We start from the raw sequence: 5,333 nt of genomic DNA, 5'->3' as shown, positions 1-5,333 counted from the left end.
CTTCCTCAGCTCCCTCGGCGTTCCCGGTCTGGGCGGCCGGCTTTCGTACTCGCCATTGGCCAATCCCCTCGTCGTTCAGTACTGCGCCCCGCCCAGCCCCACACTGGGTTGGCCTTAAGTACTGCCGCTCCGGACAAACCCCGCACGGTCTTCCTAGCTTCATTGGGCAAGGAGCCTAGTCCTTCTGAAGTGCCTCTTGCCATTGGTTGTGCCGCCACCTGCCCCATCTGTGCATCTCAAAAGCGATTGGCCGCGCTACCTGTCGTTTAGGAAGAAGCCAATCTGATTCCCTGCTTTCCTACTGGAGGCGGTGACTCTCCAGGTGCATCTCCGCCCCCTCGCTCCCTATTGGCCGCGATCCCGAAAGCCTGCAGTTCACTTATACAAATTTCAGGAACTCTCAGCTTCGATTTGGTGAATACTTTGAGGAGAATCTCTTCGACTCTGAAAGGACCCGGATGTGTAGATCCGTTTGCGCTTTCTCAAGCTAAACTCCAATGTCAGTCATGCCATACAGAAGTGAGAGAATGGGACGTCACCCAAAACATTACGTCATCTGGTTGACTATTTTCTTGCGGTTTTCCTACTGTCTAAATCGTCATATGGATGGGGTCCTCACGCGGGCCCATAGCTGGCTGGCGTCACCCATAGCTCCCCCCAATGCGGGAGGGCTTGGAGCAGAGCAGGTGTTGGAGAGTGGAAGGAACCGGCACCTGAAGCCTGGGACAGGCATGCAGACCGGAAGTGGGGGAGAGGTGACGTTAGAGTGCTGGCGTGGCCTGGGCCATTTCCAAAGGGATCTTAAAGCGGCACATTGGTAGGCTTCCGAAACACGTGAAGGGGAGCAGGAAGAGAGTCAAAATACACACACACACACACACACACACATATAGTGTCCCCCAAAATGTATACACAATAATTATAAAGCCAGTGTTTATTAAAATACATTTCATTTTCAAAATTGAGCTAACAGCTGTTACAGTGCATGCATTTTGGGGGGACACCCTGAATTATATATTTGTGTGTGTGTGTGTGTGTGTGTGTATATAAATACATAGATATAGATATATCCATTTCCCATTTAAGATCTCTTTTTCCCTGCCGCCAGCAAGGATGAGGGTGGAGTCCAGGCCGATTTTCCCGCGCTTTGTTGCCCCGCCCCCTAGAGGCGGGAGAAGGGGGAGAGGTACTTGGAAAAAGAGTTGCCTTGACACTGTAATCAGCACTCACTTGCAGAATTCATCTGCTAGCCCAGTGTGCCACCTCGCGCACACCGTAGCTGGCTGATGAGCCTCGGTAGACGGTGCGCACGCAGCCGCTGGCAACCTGGGCGTGGCTATTAAAAGTGGTTCTGTGCTGGCCGCTGTTGCCCAGTGGATTGAGGGTCCTCCCAGGCACCAAGAGGTATTTGGTTCAATTCCGGTCAGGGTGCATACCCAGGTTGTGGGCTCTATCCCCAGTAAATTTACCAATTTATATGGGCTGACAACAATTATAGGAACCTTCATTATTGGAGACTTAAGCCCTTTTGTCAGTCTAGTAAAGTCTTTCTTTACGATGGGGGGTACCTACAAGTTCTTTTCTCCTTGAGGACTCAGCTCAGACTCCAAAACAACAGAAAAATTCTTTTTCAACATCATGTTACACCTTATGAAGTAGAGGTAACTGAGACTTCAGGAGGTAAGGAGCTTCTAGTTAAATATGGACATCAACATGACAGTTAAGAAAAAAGCATAAAAGTACAAGGACAAAGAGAGAAGAGTAGACAAATGAGAGATGATATTTTGAAAAATGGAAAGTCATAGGTCTGGGAGTTTAAATCCTAAAGTTTTAATATTTTCTATTCTACTTACGAAGTGGGGAGAGGGAAACCAAAAATGAACAAAATAATTGAAATCTTAGAACTTGTAAAGATTTTAAAAATTAAAAATTCTTAGTCCTTTGAAAGCAGGTTCAGGAGAATTGGAAAATTCCTTTGGGGAGGGGAGGGAGGGAGGGATAATGAGTGGCCCAGGAGAAAAAGTTTACAGAAACTCAAAAACTGGTTCCTCCCTCACCTGCCCCACACTGAGGCACACCGGCTGACAGTCTCTGACCCTATCACCCTGCTGACCTTTTAGGTCTCACGCTTAACTAGGAAGACAGCCAAGAGTTAAAGGCAGTCTCAAACATGAAAGACAGGAGCCAAAAGATAAAGACAAAAATGTCCCCAAAATTGCAATTAATATCTTCCGAAAAATAAGAGAAGATATTGCTCTCATGATACAAGAATAGGATGCTTTTTAAAAAATAGGAACATTCAGAAAATAACAAAAACTTTTTGTAAACTAAAAACATAAAAACAGGCCCTGGCTGGGTAGCTCATTTGGTGGGAGTGTCATCCCAATATTCCAAGGTTGCAGCTTCAATCCCTGGTCAGGGCACATATGAGAAGCAACCAATGAATGTATAAATAACTGGAACAACAAATTGATGTTTCCCTCTCTCTAAAATCAATAAAAACATTTTTAGCCCTAGCTGGTTTGGCTCAGTGGATAGAGCGTCAGCCTGCAGGCTGAAGGGCACATGCCCGGGTTGCAGGCTCCATCCCAATAGGGGGCCTGCAGGATACAGCAGATCAATGATTCTCCCTCATCACTGATGTTTCTATCTCTCTCTCCCTCTCCCTTCCACTCTGAAATCAATAAAAATATATTTTAAAAAAGAAGAATTTCCAAAGGCTGTCAGAAAACCAGGTTGCATACAATGGATACTCACTCAGAATGGCATTGGATTTCCCTTTTTTGAAAAAATATATTTTTATTGATTTCAGAAAGGAAGAGATTGAAACATCAATTATGAGAATCATTGATCAGCTGCCTCCTGCACGCCCCCTACTGAGGACCAAGCCCGCAACTCAGGCATGTGCCCTTGGCCGAAATCGAAACCGGGACCCTTCAATCTCCAGGCGGATGCTCTGTCTACTGAGCCAAACGAGCCAGGGTAGCATTGGATTTCTTAACAATACCTTTGATATCTAGAAAATCTTCAAAATTCTAAACATTATTTTATATCTATAAGGTGTTTTTAGGCGTGCAAACACAGGAAATTTACTTTCTGTGCTCTCTTCCTCAGGAAGCTACTGGATGATGAATTCTACTAAAACAGAGCATGAAACCAAGGAAAAGCAAAACATGGTATCTAGGATCCACACAGTGGATCCACACAGAAGAGAAACAAAGGGATTCCCTGTATGTAGGTGTAGGGGAGGGCCAGGACAATTTTGCTGCAGGCCAATTGCAACCAGTACAGGTTGGAGCAGAAGGCCATCACACGAGGTCAACAGGCTACCTACCGTGTTCCAAAAATTTGAGAGGAGGTTTACACTTCAGACAGAGGGAATGAAAAAAACAAACAAACACAGGGCAATAATAAATTCCAATGGAGGAAAATGTGCCTTGGAGGCAAATTTAATCATAATACTCATGCAGTTCCATTGCAAACAAAATTATATAGTCATAATTATAAACACAATAAATACTAATTTATCCAAAAAGTAGAGTCTACTCTTGGAAGAAGGGATGAGTGTTCCATGTGGAGTATTTAGAGAGCTAAGTCCTAATCTTATATTGTAAAAAGTGCATATAGTGGCTAAAATTGAAAAATTAGCAAATAGCTATATAAACTTATTATTTAGCAACAAAGAAGTAAATACAGGAAGAATTAGCTAAAGGGATTGAAGTTGTAGAAGCAAGAGTGCGGAAAACCTTTGAATCTTAAAACAATATAAATTACTTTGTAAACCATTTTAAAAATTAAATTTAGCCCTAACCGGTTTGGCTCAGTGGATAGAGCGTCGGCCTGCAGACTGAAGGGTCCCAGGTTCGGTTCCGGTCAGGGCATGTATCTTGGTTGTGGGCACATCCCCAGTGGGGGCTGTGCAAGAGGCAGCTGATCGATGTTTCTCACTGATGTTTCTAACTCTATCCCTCTCCCTTCCTCTCTGTGAAAATCAATAAAATATATATTCTTTTAAAAATTAAATTTAAAGTAGGCTAGATGAAAGTAGTATGTATGGTACACTAACACTTGTGTTTATAAAATAACTATGCTTCTTAATGCAAATAATATTTTGAGAAGGATAAATGAGAAACTGTCAAGGTAATGGCCTTTTAAGGAGAGGAATAAGATAGAAATGAGAGGGAGAGGGAGACATACTTTCACTATCTACCCACGTTTTTACTGATTTTTAAAAATTTATTGATTTCAGAGAGGGATAGAAACATCAACAATGAGAGAGAATCAATCAGCTGCCTCCTGCATGCCCCCGACTGGGGATAGAACCCGCAACCCGGGCATGTGCCCTTGACTGGAATCGAACCCAGGGCCCTTCAGTCTGCAGGCTGACACTCTGTCCACTGAGCCACACCAGCTAGGACTTACTGATGTTTTTTGACAGAGAGAGAGAGAGAGAAAGGGAGAGAGGAACATCGATGTGAGAATAAAACACAGATCGGCTGCTTACTGCAAGCCCCCCTACCAGGGATGATCAAGCCCGAAACCCAAGCATGTGCCCTGATGGGAAATTAAAACATCAATCTTTGCCCTAGCCAGTTTGGCTCAGTGGATAGAGTGTTGGCCTGCAGACTGTTAGATTCCAGTCTAGGGCACATGCCCAGGTTGCGGGCTCGATCCCTAGTAGGGGGCATGCAGGAAGCAGCCAATCAATGATTCTCTCTCATCATTGATGTTTCTATTTCTCCCTCTCCCTTCCTCTCTGAAATCAATAAAAATATATTTAAAAAAAAAAAAAAAAAAGGAAACAGCACCTGATGCACTTAAAAAAAAAAAAAGTCAGCCTTTCAGTGCACAGGATGGCACCCAACCACTGAGGCCCACTGGCCAGGGTTCTACCCACTTTTTTTTTTTTTTAAATATATTTTATTGATTTTTTACAGAGAGGAAGGGAAAGGGATAGAGAGTTAGAAACATCGATCAGCTGCCTCCTGCACACCCCTTACTGGGGATGTGCCCACAACCAAGGTACGTGCCCTTGACCGGAATCGAACCTGGGACCTTTCAGTCCGCAGGCCGACGCTCTATCCATTGAGCCAAACCGGTTTTGGCTACCCACTTTTGATGAACAGAAATTTTTAATTTGATGATGCACAATTTATTTTTCTAATCCATGAACATGTGGGGGTCAAGAATACAATGACTACCAATACAATTTGTTATCATTGCTTTGGATTTGTGCAAAACCACCAACAGTTCTACCCCCATGGCTTTGGTGTCAATGCACGTGCTAACATAGTGCAAGAGGCAAATAACATCATAGTATTATAAAAATGGTT

The sequence above is a fragment of the Plecotus auritus genome (assembly GCF_963455305.1).
Source record: "Plecotus auritus genome assembly, chromosome: 12".
NCBI classification, from domain to species: Eukaryota; Metazoa; Chordata; class Mammalia; order Chiroptera; family Vespertilionidae; genus Plecotus; species Plecotus auritus.
The sequence above is the reverse complement of the archived record's forward strand: the minus strand, read 5'-3'. Positions refer to the sequence as shown.